We start from the raw sequence: 16986 nt of genomic DNA, 5'->3' as shown, positions 1-16986 counted from the left end.
ATCAACCAGCCATCCTCCATTCCATCCATCTTTACCATCGAGCGTTGGACGGCACTCATCGGTGAACAAAACAATTTTGAAGTCAGTCTTCATGCATTGTTTGGCCCACTGGAGCCGTTTCTGCTTGTGTACAGTGGATAGAGGAGGTCGACAGGATGGCTTACGCACAGCTGCAAACCTCTGAAGGACCCTGCATCTTGTTGTTTGGGGGACGTTGGAGGCACCAGCAGCTTCAAAAACTTGTCTGCTGCTATGACAAGGCTTTTTTGCCACTGCTCTTTTAACCTGATGTAATTGCCTGTAGGAAAGAGTCCTCAATTTTTCCTTATCAGTACGCACACGTGTGTACTGTGAATCAGCTACATACTTCTTGATTGTGCGATGATCAGGATGAAGTGTCTTCGCAATGTTCATTGTATTCATGCCTTCACTTAAACACTCCACAATTTGTTACTTCTCAGCAGCCGACACATCCATTTTCTTTCCCATTTTGGCAGAAAGTGTAGGCTGCTTAACAATGTGGGACAGCCTTCTTAAGTAGTCTTGACTAGAGATGAGCGTTGTTCTACTCGAACTGTTCGCCAATCTCAAATTCGAGCTGTTTTGTGCGGTGTTCGAGCCGTTCGGCGAACACGAATGATTTGAGAAAAATTCGGCTGTTCAAGGTTATGTTCAATAACTGTTCGTGCACCAAAATCATAACTGGATTTTTTCTCAGTAATGATGAAAATTAATGTTAATACGCAGTTTGAGTGTACAGCGGGGTGGGGGGAGGGGCAGGGGATGGATCTCTGCAGGAATAATGAAGATCTCCATTTTTTTTTCTCTTTCCCGCATTTACAGTGGGGAGGTGCAATCTGTCAGCCTATCAGCAGCGCACACACGGAGCGAAGTGCTTTTTTTCACACAAGCAAGGGCATGTGTCATTGGCAGTGTATGTCACATGTCCTTGCCCTATAAGACCAAGCCATTTTCCCCGTCGCCACCATTTTCTCACTGCTGCAGCTGCGTGTTAGACGGCACCGCTGATGCTGTATGCGCTATACCTTGTTAATTTCAAGCCAATTTTCGCACAAATCTACAGATAGCTTGGGAGTAGGGAATAGTTGTGATTGCAGTCCTTTTAAAGACTAGGTTACAGCATTTCCTACGACTTTTATCAGGCAGGTCTGTGCTCTTAAATAGATAGGTTGTGGGAGTAAAGACTAATTGTAATTGGAGTCCTTTTCAGGACTAGGTTACATCAGTTCCTATCAGTTGTTGCCAGGCAGGTCTGTGCCAGTGCTGTGCAAGTTTTTTTCACAGCATTTGGCTGAATCTAGCAAAGCTAATCCTTTTTGGCCTATTGTAGAGTGTGTTAGTCAGTGGAGTAGATTATCTGTGTTGCAAGATATACCACCTGTGTATAGAATACCAATTTTATTACTGCACCTAGTGAAGTAAAATGTTTTGGGCATAGCATCATTCTATTAGTCCATCTATACTGACCTCCATCAGGTTGCAAATTGAATATAATTTTTTTCTGCATCTAGCTCTGAAAAAATATTGGGCTTCTAGCTGTGTGTGGGACTTCTTGTATTAGTCCATCTATACTGACCTCCATCAGGTTGCAAACTGAATATATTTTTTTCTGCATCTACCTCTGAAAAAATATTGGGCTTCTAGCTGTGTGTGGGACTTGTTCTATTAATCCATCTATACAGACCTCCATCAGGTTGCAAACTGAACATAATTTTTTTATGCATCTAGCTCTGAAAAAATATTTGGCGTTCTAGCAGTGTGTGGGACTTTCTCTATTAGTCCATCTATACTGCCCTCCATCAGGTTGCAAATTAAAAATAATTTTTATCTGCATCTACCTCTGAAAAAATATTTGGGCTTCTAGCTGTGTGTGGGACTTGTTCTATTACTCCATCTATACAGACCTCCATCAGGTTGCAAACTGAATATAATTTTTTTATGCATCTAGCTCTGAAAAAATATTTGGCCTTCTAGCAGTGTGTGGGACTTTCTCTATTAGTCCATCTATACTGACCTCCATCAGGTTGCATATTAAAAATAATTTTTATCTGCATCTACCTCTGAAAAAATATTTGGGCTTCTAGCTGTGTGTGGGACTTGTTCTATTACTCCATCTATACTGACCTCCATCAGGTTGCAAATTGAATATAATTTTTTTCTGCATCTAGCTCTGAAAAAATATTGGGCTTCTAGCTGTGTGTGGGACTTGTTGTATTAGTCCATCTATACTGACCTCCATCAGGTTGCAAACTGAATATATTTTTTTCTGCATCTACCTCTGAAAAAATATTGGGCTTCTAGCTGTGTGTGGGACTTGTTCTATTAATCCATCTATACAGACCTCCATCAGGTTGCAAACTGAATATAATTTTTTCTGCATCTAGCTCTGAAAAAAATATTTGGCCTTCTAGCAGTGTGTGGGACTTTCTCTATTAGTCCATCTATACTGACCTCCATCAGGTTGCAAACTGAATATAATTTTTTTCTGCATCTAGCTCTGAAAAAATATTTGTCCTCCTAGCAGTGTGTGGGACTTTCTCTATTAGTCCATCTATACTGACCTCCATCAGGTTGCAAACTGAATATAATTTTTTTCTGCATCTAGCTCTGAAAAAATATTTGGCCTTCTAGCAGTGTGTGGGACTTTCTCTATTAGTTCATCTATACTGACCTCCATGAGTTTGCAAATTAAAAATAATTTTTATCTGCATCTAGCTCTGAAAAAATATTTGGGCTTCTAGCTGTGTGTGGGACTTGTTCTATTACTCCATCTATACTGACCTCCATCAGGTTACAAATTGAATATAATTTTTTTCTGCATCTAGCTCTGAAAAAATATTGGGCTTCTAGCTGTGTGTGGGACTTCTTGTATTAGTCCATCTATACTGACCTCCATCAGGTTGCAAACTGAATATATTTTTTTCTGCATCTACCTCTGAAAAAATATTGGGCTTCTAGCTGTGTGTGGGACTTGTTCTATTAATCCATCTATACAGACCTCCATCAGGTTGCAAACTGAATATAATTTTTTTATGCATCTAGCTCTGAAAAAATATTTGGCCTTCTAGCAGTGTGTGGGACTTTCTCTATTAGTCCATCTATACTGACCTCCATCAGGTTGCAAATTAAAAATAATTTTTATCTGCATCTACCTCTGAAAAAATATTTGGGCTTTTAGCTGTGTGTGGGACTTGTTCTATTACTCCATCTATACTGACCTCCATCAGGTTGCAAATTGAATAGAATTTTTTTCTGCATCTAGCTCTGAAAAAATATTGGGCTTCTAGCTGTGTGTGGGACTTGTTGTATTAGTCCATCTATACTGACCTCCATCAGGTTGCAAACTGAATATATTTTTTTCTGCATCTACCTCTGAAAAAATATTGGGCTTCTAGCTGTGTGTGGGACTTGTTCTATTAATCCATCTATACAGACCTCCATCAGGTTGCAAACTGAATATAATTTTCTTCTGCATCTAGCTCTGAAAAAATATTTGGCCTTCTAGCAGTGTGTGGGACTTTCTCTATTAGTCCATCTATACTCACCTCCATCAGGTTGCAAATTAAAAATAATTTTTATCTGCATCTAGCTCTGAAAAAATATTTGGGCTTCTGGCTGTGTGTGGGACTTGTTCTATTACTCCATCTATACTGACCTCCATCAGGTTGCAAATTGAGTATAATTTTTTTCTGCATCTAGCTCTGAAAAAATATTGGGCTTCTAGCTGTGTGTGGGACTTGTTGTATTAGTCCATCTATACTGACCTCCATCAGGTTGCAAACTGAATATATTATTTTCTGCATCTACCTCTGAAAAAATATTGGGCTTCTAGCTGTGTGTGGGACTTGTTCTATTAATCCATCTATACAGACCTCCATCAGGTTGCAAACTGAATATAATTTTTTTCTGCATCTATCTCTGAAAAAATATTTGGCCTTCTAGCAGTGTGTGGGACTTTCTCTATTAGTCCATCTATACTGACCTCCATCAGGTTGCAAATTAAAAATAATTTTTATCTGCATCTAGCTCTGAAAAAATATTTGGGCTTCTAGCTGTGTGTGGGACTTGTTCTATTACTCCATCTATACTGACCTCCATCAGGTTGCAAATTGAGTATAATTTTTTTCTGCATCTAGCTCTGAAAAAATATTGGGCTTCTAGCTGTGTGTGGGACTTGTTGTATTAGTCCGTCTATACTGACCTCCATCAGGTTGCAAACTGAATATATTATTTTCTGCATCTACCTCTGAAAAAATATTGGGCTTCTAGCTGTGTGTGGGACTTGTTCTATTAATCCATCTATACAGACCTCCATCAGGTTGCAAACTGAATATAATTTTTTTCTGCATCTAGCTCTGAAAAAATATTTGGCCTTCTAGCAGTGTGTGGGACTTTCTCTATTAGTACATCTATACTGACCTCCATCAGGTTGCAAATTAAAAATAATTTTTATCTGCATCTAGCTCTGAAAAAATATTTGGGCTTCTAGCTGTGTGTGGGACTTGTTCTATTACTCCATCTATACTGACCTCCATCAGGTTGCAAATTGAGTATAATTTTTTTCTGCATCTAGCTCTGAAAAAATATTGGGCTTCTAGCTGTGTGTGGGACTTGTTGTATTAGTCCATCTATACTGACCTCCATCAGGTTGCAAACTGAATATATTTTTTTCTGCATCTACCTCTGAAAAAATATTGGGCTTCTAGCTGTGTGTGGGACTTGTTCTATTAATCCATCTATACAGACCTCCATCAGGTTGCAAACTGAATATAATTTTTTTCTGCATCTAGCTCTGAAAAAATATTTGGCCTTCTAGCAGTGTGTGGGACTTTCTCTATTAGTCCATCTATACTGACCTCCATCAGGTTGCAAACTAGATATAATTTTTTTCTGCATCTAGCTCTGAAAAAATATTTGGCCTTCTAGCAGTGTGTGGGACTTTCTCTATTAGTCCATCTATACTAACCTCCATCAGGTTGCAAACTGAATATAATTTTTTTCTGCATCTAGCTCTGAAAAAATATTTGGCCTTCTAGCAGTGTGTGGGACTTTCTCTATTAGTCCATCTATACTGACCTCCATCAGGTTGCAAACTGAATATAATTTTTTTCTGCATCTAGCTCTGAAAAAATATTTGGCCTTCTAGCAGTGTGTGGGACTTGTTCTATTAGTCCACCTATACTGACCTCCATCAGGTTGCAAATTGAAAATAATTTTTTGCCTGCATCTAGCTCTGAAAAAATATTTGGCCTTCTAGCAGTGTGTGGGACTTTCTCTATTAGTCCATCTATACTGACCTCCATCAGGTTGCAAACTGAATATATTTTTTTCTGCATCTACCTCTGAAAAAATATTTGGGCTTCTAGCTGTGTGTGGGACTTGTTCTATTAGTCCATCTATACTGACCTCCATCAGGTTGCAAATCGAATATAATTTTTTTCTGCATCTAACCCAGCCAATAGTTTTGGCCTAATACCACAGTTTGGCCACTCAGCTCTGCTCGGTTCCCATCCATTGTTTTTTTGTGCAAACAACTCCAGAGTTGTGAATTAGTTAACCACCAAAATGAGTGGAAAAAGGCCTGCTGCTGGTGGAAAGGGGAATAGGCGTGTTGGGAAGGGGAAAAAAGGTTGTGTCCGTGGGGTAGGTGTTAAAGCAATAGTAACATCTGCAGAAGAAAGACCATCTTCCAGCCAAACTAAAATGTCTACTTCTTTTAGCGGACAATGTGATAAGATCCCTTTTTTACGGCCACGCCAATCGCTACAAATTCCAGATGAGGCACAAAAACAGCAGGTGCTTCAACGGATATCAAGTGCTCCTTTAAGTGGGCTCTCCTCCACATCAACTTCAACATCACAAATACTCCAGTCCTCAAAGGTGTCACCCCAATCGCACTTGCTTCCTCACAGCTCCCAAATCTCCAGCTGCCCGTCTGAGTATGAGGTAGAACAGATGGTTGAGTCTGCAGAGCTGTTTACTCATACTATAGCCTGGGAATCAGAGGTCGACTCCAGCGCTTCTGTGAATCCAGACGAGGAAATGATCTGCACTGATGCCCAGAATCTTTATGAGTCGGATCCAGGACCAGACGCAGAAGGTTCTGACCATAATGTAGACCCTCATTCCCAAACTGTAACTCCTGTTGTTGGAGACAATGAGGAAGACGATGATGAGACTCAAATACCTGATTGGAGCGACAACTTTAGTTTTTTGTCAGGGCAGGAACAGGTTGGCTCTGAGGACGACGGGTGTGATAACGCACAGGGTGATGATGATGAGGTTGGAGATCGCACTTACTGTCAACCCACAGTCAGCCAAGAGATGAGGTCAGCAGAGGAGGTGGAGGAAGATGCTAGTGATGACGAGGTCAGGTTGCGCCTTCCTGGACAGAGACGTAGTACTGGAAGCACGTCAACAACTGCATCCTCAAACACAACTCTGCCTCTCACCACAAGTCGTGGTGGCTCTTCAGGTCGCATGGGTGCTAAGCCTTGCATAGCCTGGGCATTTTTTCAGATCGATAAAGATGACCCAACTCGTGTTATCTGTAACATTTGTCAGCAAAAGCTAAGTAGAGGCCAAAAAATACATAGTTTGAGTACTTCATGCATGAACCGGCACATGGACATGAAGCATAAGTTGCAGTGGGAAGCTCAGTGTGCTACAATGCGGCCTAGCCGGCCGGGCCAATCACCGTCTGCCATATCTTGTGCATCCGCGGCCTCTTCATCCTCTGTGACTGGGGGGACAGCAGTCACACCTGTTTTGGGGCGCAGACCTGCCACCTCTTTACCCGCAACAGCCAGCGTGATTGGCAGGTCATCATTTTCTTTGGAGGTGGTAACACCAGCTGGTGTTGAGCGCTGTCCGACATCGATAGCACCACCTTTGGATCAAGGCAACCTAACATGTCCGCCTGCATCTTCCTCACAGACCGGCAGTTTGCCGGGGACACCCTTATCAACCCCGTCTAAGCACAATAGCCAGCCCTCGGTCCCTCAGATGTGGACAAGTAAAAGACCATTTCCTCCTAGCCATGAGAAAGCTAAGAGGTTGAATTTCACCATCTGCAAGCTCTTGGCTACAGAAATGCTGCCTTTACGCCTGGTGGACACAGAGGATTTTCGAGACCTTATGTCCGTCGCAGTGCCCCAGTACCAGATGCCCAGTCGGCACTACTTCTCAAAGAAAGGTGTGCCTGCGCTCCACCAGCATGTCGCACACAACATCACCGCTTCTTTGAGAAACTCTGTGTGTGACAGGGTACATTTCACCACAGACTCTTGGACGAGTAGGCATGGACAGGGGCGTTACATGTCGCTGAATGGGCACTGGGTAACTATGGTGACAGCAGGACAAGGGGCTGCTGTCCAAGTCTTGCCGTCCCCACGAGTTGTGCGTCAATCCTCTTTATGTCAAAGTTCTTCCACTGCTTCTGCCTCCTCAACCTCCTTTCGGTCTTCCACCTGCACCCAAAGCCTGTCTGGTCATGCCACAAGCTTTCTAACTGCGCAGAAGGGATCCTGCACACCTCCTTACTATGCTGGCAGTAGGGCTCAACGTCATCAGGCGGTTTTTACTTTGAAATGTCTGGGAAATGTGAGTCACACAGCTGAGGAGTTGTGGTCAGCTCTGGAGAACCAATTTCATGAATGGTTGTCTCCACTGGACCTGAAACCAGGGAAGGCCGTGTGCGACAATGCTGCAAACCTGGGTGCGGCCCTTCGCCGGGGCAATGTCACACACGTGCCTTGTATGGCTCACGTGTTGAACCTGGTTGTCCATCAATTTTTATCCCACTATCCCAGACTAGATGGCCTTCTGCAGAGGGCACGGTCGCTGTGTGCTCACTTCCGCCGTTCGCATCCCGCAGCTCAGCGACTTACATCTCTACAGAAGTCGTTGGGCCTGCCACTTCACCGGCTAAAATACGATGTGCCTACCCGGTGGAATTCAACTCTGCACATGTTGCAGCGACTGTGGCAGCACCGACAAGCCCTGGTGCAATACGTTCTGACATATAGCCTGGGCCAACGAGATCCAGACGTGGGGCAAATCACGCTGGAGGAGTGGTCTCAGATCAGGGACCTATGCACCCTTCTGCACAGTTTTGAAATGGCGACGAAGATGTTTAGTGCTGACGATGCCATTATCAACATGACTATTCCGGTGATTTACATGCTGGAGCACATGGTAAACAGAATTCGGAGTCAGGTGCTGTCACAAGAGGAGGTGGAGGAAGTAGATGAGGAGAAGTTGTATGCGGAAGGGCTAACATCTGCAAGGTCCAGACGGTCGGCAGCACCAAGGCGTCAGGCATGTGAGGGTGGGGGAGATGGTTTTACCAGGGCGCATGGTAGCAGCCAAACTAGTGAGGAAGGTGCAGGAGCCCAGGAAGAAGTGGAGGACGAACTGATGGAAGACTCATCAGATGAGGGAGACCTTGATCACATTTCTGTTGTGCGAGGTTGGGGGGAGAGGACAAAGGAAGGAAGCATGATTGTTACCTCGCCACCAACACAACAGGGAATTGGTGCTCCTGGATGCGCAACACACATGAGTGCCTTCTTACTGCACTACCTGCAACATGACCCTCGAATTGGGAGAATTAGAAATAATCCTGACTACTGGGTTGCCACACTGTTAGATCCCCGGTACAAAAGTAAATTTGCAGAAATTATTCCTGCCATAGAAAGGGATGAACGCATGCAGGAGTATCAGCAGAGAGTGTTGCAGAATCTTACATGTGCTTTTCCACAAAACACCAGTGGTGCACGTAGTGAATCTCACAGTTCCAACTTGCCAACCGTGGGACCGTCAAGTGTTCAGCACTCAAACCATAACAGAACCACAGTATCTGCTGGTAACATCAATTTTGCGGAATCATTTCACCACTTTTTTAGCCCATCCTTTGCAAGGCCACAGGAGACAAGAAGTCTGACACATAGTCAACGCCTAGAGACGATGGTACAGGAGTATCTCCAAGTAAACATTGAAGCCTTGACTGTGTCACTGGACCCTTGCTCTTTTTGGGCTTCCAATCTGGATAAATGGCCGTAGCTAGCCACTTACGCCTTGGAGATCTTGTCATGCCCCGCAGCCAGCGTTCTGTCTGAACGTGTGTTCAGCGCTGCTGGTGGTGTGCTGACAGATAAGCGCACGCGGCTCTCCACTGATAATGTAGACAGACTCACGTTCATAAAGATGAACAAATCATGGATCCGAAACGACTTTTCTACCCCTGTGTCATCCTGGGGAGAGTAAAAGATGGATGATTGGTTAAAATCACCCTACCAACCGTTTTAAGCTTTCAAATTACTAATCATGTTTATCTGTATCTTGGCTGGAAAATAATTTGGGCTTTGTAGCAGTGTGCAGCACTGATTCTATTAGGCCATCTAAAATAAGCTCCACCAGATTTAAAATTACTAATCATGTTTATCTGTATCTTGGCTGGAAAATAATTTGGGCTTTGTAGCAGTGTGCAGCACTGATCCTATTAGGCCATCTATACTAAGCTCCACCAGATTTAAAATTAATAATAATTTTTAGCTGCATCTAGCCCGGAAAATAATTTTGGGGCTCCGAGATGCGCAAGACACATAAGTGCCTTCTTGCTGCACTACCTGCAACATGACCCTCATATTGTCAGAATTCGAAGTAATCATGACTACTGGGTTGCCACACTCTTAGATCCGCCAAACTTTTCGATCAACCTTTCCATTTTAATAAAGACCAAAAAAATTGTCATTTTTGAAATTATAAGCATTAGCAGGTTATTAGAAACTGAAATCAAACAGTTTTCAACTCAAAACTTTATTCTAGGTGATGTTACATTTTCACATAGGACCCCTTGTTCGAAAGGAGCTTCTGAACTCTCTCGTCCATTGAATTTGTCAGGTTTTGGATGGTTACTGCTTCAATTGTTTTGCATGAGGACAGAATACCCTCCCAGAGCTGTTTCTTAGATGTGAACTGCCTCCCGCCATCATAGACACTCCTTTTGATGATGCTCCAGAGGTTCTGAATGGGGTAGAGGTAAGGGGAGCATGGGGGTCACACCATAAGTTTGTCCACTTTTATGCCCATATCAGCCAGAGATGCAGATGTTTTATGTGCAGCATGAGATGGTGCATTATCATGCAAAAAAATGATCTTGCTGTGAAATACACGGTTCTTCTTCTTGAACCATGGCAGGAAGTGCTGTTTGAGAAAATCCACATACATTATGGAGTTCATCTTTAGCGCCTTCAGGGATCCTAAAGGGGCCGACAATCTCTCTCCCCATGATTCCAGCCCAAAACATTACTCCACCTCCTCCTTGTTGGCGCTGTAGCCGTGTTTGCGTGGGGTGTCCATCAACCAGCCATCCTCCACTCCATCCATCTGGACCATCGAGTGCTGCACGGCACTCATCCGTGAACAAAACAGTTTTGAAATCAGTCTTCATGTAATGTTTGGCCCACTGGAGCCGTTACTGCTTGTGTGAAGTGGATAGAGGAGGTCGACAGGATGGCGTATGCACAGCTGCAAACCTCTGAAGGACCCTGCATCTTGTTGTTCGGGGGACGTTGGAGGCACCAGCAGCTTCAAAAACTTGTCTGCTGCTATGACAAGGATTTTTTGCCGCTGCTCTTTTAACCTGACGTAATTGCTTGTAGGAAAGAGTCCTCAATTTGCCCTTATCAGCACGCACACGTGTGTACTGTGAATCAGCTACATACTTCTTGATTGCCAAGACACTTCATCCTGATCATCGCACAATGTTGATTGTAGTCATGCCTTGACCTAAACACTCCACAATTTGTTGCTTCTCAGCAGCCGACACATCCTTTTTCTTTCCCATTTTGGCAGAAAATGTAGGCTGCTTAATAATGTGAGACAGCCTTCTTAAGTAGTCTTGCCTTTCATTGGACACACCTGCCAAACTAATTAGCACAGGTGTCTGCAATTGCTTACAGTGATATAAAGAGCCCTGACACACATCACCATCAATGAGTTTAACTGACAAACAAACAAATTCTTCCCTTATCACTCCTAAACACTTTTTGCATAATAATTTGGAACACAGTGTACATGTGCTTTTCCACAAAACACCAGTGGTTCACGTAGTGAATCTTACAGTTCTAACTTGCCAACGTGGTCTGTATTGAGTTGTTCAATAAAGGGCCCAAAATTAAGATAACATAGATGGGAGAGGTCTCTATGAATAGGAATTCCTAAGTATTTGATACCCTGTGAGGGCCAGGCAAAGGGAAAGTTGGACTGGATGGAATCCTATATGGATTTGGGGAGGGAGACATTGAGGGCCTCAGACTTCGCTGCATTGATTCTAAAATTTGACCATGTAACAAAGTGATCTATTTCAGCCATAACAGCAGGGATGGATATATGTGATTGAGTGATATATACTAGGACATCATCAGCAAATAGAGAGCACTTGTACTCGGTGCCTCCCACCTCAATCCACCTAATATTGGGGTTATGGCGAATTGATGAGAGCAGGTGCTCCATCACTAGGATGTATAAGAGAGGGGACAGAGAACATCCCTGCCTTGTCCCTTTGGTGATTGTGAAAGGTGATGAAAATGTTCTGACGCGCCCGCTGGGCCTTGGGACACCCGGAGCCGGACCCTTTTTGGTGAATGCTGGTGGTTGTAGTCTCTGTGGCGGCGACCCGGTTCCATGGCTCAGGGCGGTCAAACCAGTGGCGGAACTATTTATGTGGTTTTGATGTTTAAATGTCCGACTACGCCACCCGAGGATTGCGGTCAGATTGAACCGCCACTCCAGGGCAGACCTCTGATTCTGGTGTTGTGGGTGCAGCAGAGCGTAGCATAACTCCCCACGGGAGGTGTATAGCCTCATGGCAGTGTATGCGGAGGATGGGGGTGATGGTGCAGGGCAGCAGCAGTAACGACACGGAGTCATTGATGCAGTCCAGGGCCTTTACTCACAGTTCTTATTATCCAGACCACGTCTGCAGGTAACGGCTGCCCACGTCGTACTGTGCTCACCAGGTGAGGGGCTCAGACAACTCCCAGATAACTTTGGAGCGCTTCACAGGACCCCCTTTGTGTGTCCTTTGTCTGGCCTTTCTTACCAACCCTTCTGTCCGGCTGCCTCGGGCCTCCTCTTGGTAAACTTGGCGCCAGTTTCCCTGACCCTATGTGGTGCCTTCCTAGCGGGTGTAGCGAGGGGCTGCACCACATAAAATGTCACAGCCTCCGGTTTCTAGCTGAGGGTCGTTTCCTGCCTCCACTAGTTTCGGGGACCGGTCTCCCCCTTTGGCCTGACCCCTCCACGCAGGTGGATTCGGGCGTGCGGTGGCGACTCGCCCGTCCGCACCCTTGGGATCCCTTCATTCCTCGTTCCTGGAGCCTTCTCCGCTCCTCTTCCTTCCTTCTCCCTCTTCCAGGCCTGGGCCTCTGTTACTAGGCCCGCCTCCGGAGCAGAGCTCATGCAGAGCCCCTGCTCCCTGCCACTTCTGCTCAGACTTCTCTGCACTGAACTAAGATGGTGCCCACCTTTTATACTCCCTTCTCAATGCACCCAGGAACTGCTTCCTCCCTGCTCCTGCACTACAGGGTTCCCCTTCCTCAGTGTTCCCTCCCCCCACTCCAGCCAGGGACAGGGACTGTCGTGCCCATCTCAGGGGCATATTGGTCGCCCTGCCCCACGGCAATGTGGTGTAATGCATGCAGGTGTCGGGTCCTGATCCACACTCCATCCTTACCTGAGAGTGAGATATCACACCTCTGGGTGAGGTGCAATACCTCTGTAGCAACCGAGCCCTCAGGGTAATACAGTTCCATTTATCTTCAGCCTAGGTGACGTATTGCGATACAGGGCCGTGATTTTGGCTATAAAAGGGTCCCCTAGACCCCTACCCCAAGCTTTTTAAGAGATTCATATATGGCGTGCCAGGAGACTCTATGGAATGCTTTCTCAGCATCCAACGAGAGTATCTAATTACAAATTTTTAATTGCATCTAGCCCAGGAAATACTTTGTGCCTAGTAGCAGTGTCTGCTAGTCAGCGGATTATCCCGGCTGTTAAGCAAGCTACACCACCTGTAGTTTTGACACTTAATTTTTTCAAAGGAAATCCTTCGGGACCACGGGATACTCAGTGAAGAGCATCAGGAGGCACCCCAAGGCATAGGGGCTGGGACTGGCAGTAGGATGCCTTGCGGTGGACAGCCGAGCTCGATCCTTATAAAAGCTTTTTAACTGCAGCAGCTTTAGTGGACGCTACTGGAGCTGGAATTACGCGGCTGCTGGCATGAGACTTGCCCTCCAATAGATCCTTGTAAATGGATTTAAAGTGTATTCATTCAAATTAGAGAGACAATTTAAATTAAAAAGCTTAGAGCTGCCCCCACCGCAGGGGGGCTCGCTCGACCCACCAGCGGACAGGCACCAGTATTGGGAGAGGGGGGCTGGCCGTCAGGGTTCACCGTGGCTCTGGCACAAACCCGGCGACACGGAGGTGGCACGGGCAGGAGCGGACTGAACGTGTCGGCTTCTCACTTTTTGGATTTTAGAAGGGCATGACATACCTATATCTGTGTCTCCCCCTCCTTTTACTCCTCCACCTCTTTTATTTTCGCATGACTATATGTACTTGTCACTTTTCCATGTGTTAGTTGTGTCTTCAGAGCAGTTTGTCAGCTTTTGGACACCTTTGAAGGTGTTTTCTATGTGTTTCTATGTGTTTTTGTTTGCCTGCCATTGGTTTTAACGGTGTTCGAAGGTGTTCGACGAACAGTTCGACGAACAGTTCGGCGAACACATGGGTGTTCGAGGAACCGAACCGAACTCGAACACTACGGGGGTGGCTCAACACTAGTCTTGACTTTCATTGGACACACCTGCCAAACTGATTATCACAGGTGTCTGCAATTGCTTACAGTGATATAAAGAGCCCTGACACACATCACCATCAATGAGTTTAACTGACAAACAAAAAAATTCTTACCTTATCACTCCAAAACACTTTTTGCATAATAATTTGGAACACAGTGTACATGTGCTTTTCCACAAAACACCAGTGGTTCACGTAGTGAATCTTACAGTTCTAACTTGCCAACGATGGTCTGTATGGAGTTGTTCAATAAAGGGCCCAAAATGAAGATAACATAGATGGGAGAGGTCTCTATGAATCCGAATTCCTAAGTATCTGATACCCTGTGAGGGCCAGGCTAAGGGAAAGTTGGACTGGATGGAATCCTGTATTGATTTGGGGAGGGAGACATTGAGGGCCTCAGACTTCGCTGCATTGGTTTTAAAATTTGACCATGTAACAAAGTGATCTGTTTCAGCCATAACAGCAGGGATGGATATATGTGATTGAGTGATATATACTAGGACATCATCAGCAAATGCAGAGCACTTGTACTCGGTGCCTCCCACCTCAATCCACCTAATATTGGGATTATGGCGAATTGATGAGAGCAGGTGCTCCATCACTAGGATGTATAAGAGAGGGGACAGAGGACATCCCTGCCTTGTCCCATTGGTGATTATGAAAGGTGATGAAAATGTTCCATTTATCTTCAGCCTAGGTGACGTATTGCGATACAGGGCCGTGATTTTGGCTATAAAAGGGTCCCCTAGACCCCTACCCCAAGCTTTTTAAGAGAATAATATATGGCGTGCCAGGCGACTCTATGGAATGCTTTCTCAGCATCCAACGAGAGTATCTAATTGCAATTTTTTAACTGCATCTAGCCCAGGAAATACTTTGTGCATTGTAGCAGTGTCTGCTAGTCAGCAGATTATCCCAGCTGTTAAGCAAGCTACACCACCTGTAGTTTGGACACTTAATTTTTTTCAAAGGAAATGGTTCGGGCCCCCGGGACACTCAGTGAAGAGCATTGGGGAGGCACCCCAAGGCACAGGGTCTGGGACTGGTGGTAGGATGCCTTGCGGTGGACTGCCAAGCTCGATCCTTATAAAAGCTTTTTAACTGCAGCAGCTTTAGTGGACGCTACTGGAGCTGGAATTACGTGGCTGCTGGAATGAGACTTGCCCTCCAATAGATCCTTGTAAAAGGATTAAAAAGTGTACTCATTCAAATTAGAGAGACAATTTAAATTAAAAAGATTAGACCTGCCTCCACCGCAGGGGGGCTCGCTCGACTCACCAGCAGACAGGCACCAGTATTTGGAGAGGGGGGCTGGCCATCAGGGTCCACCGCGGCTTTGGTACAAACCCGGCGACACGGAGGGCGCACGGGCAGGAACGGACTGGCCGTGTCGGCTTCGCACTTTTTTGGTTTTAGAAAGGCATGACATGCCTATATCTGTGTCTCCCCCTCCTTTTACTCCTCCACCTCTTTTCTTTTCGCATGAATATATGTACTTGTCACTTTTCCATGTGGTAATTGTGTCTTCTGAGCAGTTTGTCAGCTTTTAGACACCTTTGAAGTGTTTTCCCTGTGTTTTCTATGTGTCTCTATGTGTTTTTGTTAGCCTGCCATTGATTTTAACGGTGTTCGAAGATGTTCGACGAACAGTTCAACGAACAGTTCGGCGAACATACGGGTGTACGATGAACCGAACCGAACTCGAAAACTACGGGGGTGGCTCAACACTACTCAACACTAAATATTATGTTAGAGGGTACCCCAGGAGGATTCCAAATGTGTGGGTAAAATATATATCCCACGGATGGAAAACTGAAAAAAAGTTGTAAAAAATTTTTTTTCCAACTTGTGTCAGACTTCCAGAGAGGGGGAAATGTCAGTGAGCGTATCCGATTTCAGTTCCAGAGCGATTCGCCTGATGAGTCCTTGATGCTTAGTCATTTTTTGCCAATTTTCTGACTTTTGTGAAAATGTCACTTTTTTTGTGAAAATATCCGCTAAATGAGGGATTATAATGTAAGAGAGTACTCCAGGAGGGTTCCAAATGTGTGGGTAAAATATATATCCCACGGGTGGAAAATTGATTAAAAGTTTTAAATTTTTTTTTTCTCACTTAGTCATTTTTTCCAACTTGTGTCAGACTTCCAGAGAGGGGGAAATGTCAGTGAGCATGTCCGATTACAGTTCCAGAGCGATTCGCCCGATGAGTACTTGATTCTTAGTTGTTTTCAGCCAATTTCGTGACAATTTTGAAAATTTTACTTTTTTTGTGAAAATATCCGCTAAATGAGGGAATAATATGTTAGAGGGTACCACAGGAAGGTTCCAAATGTGTGGGTAAAATATATATCCCACTGGTGGAAAATTGAAAAAAGTTGAAAACATTTTTTTTTTCTGACTTAGTCATTTTTTCCAACTTGTGTCAGACTACCAGAGAGGGGGGAAAGGTCAGTGAGCGTGTCAGATTTCAGTTCCCGAGCGATTCGCCCGATGAGTCCTTGATGCTTAGTCGTTTTTTGCCAATTTTCTGAATTTTGAAAACTTCACTTTTTTGTGAAAATATCTGCTAAATGAGGGAATATTGTGTTAGAGGGTACCCCAGGAGGGTTCCAAATTTGTGGGTAAAATACATATCCCAAGGGGGGAAAATTGAAAAAAGTTGTAAAAAAAAAAAATTTCTGACTTAGTCATTTTTTCCAACTTGTGTCAGACTTCCAGAGGGGGGGAAATGTCAGTGACCGTGTCCGATTTCAGTACCAGTGCGATTCACCCGATGACTCCTTGATTCTTAGTCGTTTTCAGCCAATTTTGTGACAATTTTGAAAATTTTACTTTTTTTGTGAAAATATCCGCTAAATGAGGGAATAATATGTTAGAGGGTACCACAGGAAGGTTCCAAATGTGTCGGTAAAATATATATTCCACTGGTGGAAAATTGATAAAAAGTTGAAAAAAATTTTTTTTTCTGACTTAGTCATTTTTTCCAACTTGTGTCAGACTACCAGAGAGGGGGGAAAGGTCAGTGAGCATGTCAGATTTCAGTTCCCGAGCGATTCGCCCGATGAGTCCATGATGCTTAGTCATTTTTAGCCA

The sequence above is a fragment of the Phyllobates terribilis genome, unplaced genomic scaffold (genome assembly GCF_046119375.1).
Source record: "Phyllobates terribilis strain yellow unplaced genomic scaffold, ASM4611937v1 Scaffold_8__6_contigs__length_399053987, whole genome shotgun sequence".
NCBI lineage: Eukaryota > Metazoa > Chordata > Amphibia > Anura > Dendrobatidae > Phyllobates > Phyllobates terribilis.
The sequence above is the reverse complement of the archived record's forward strand: the minus strand, read 5'-3'. Positions refer to the sequence as shown.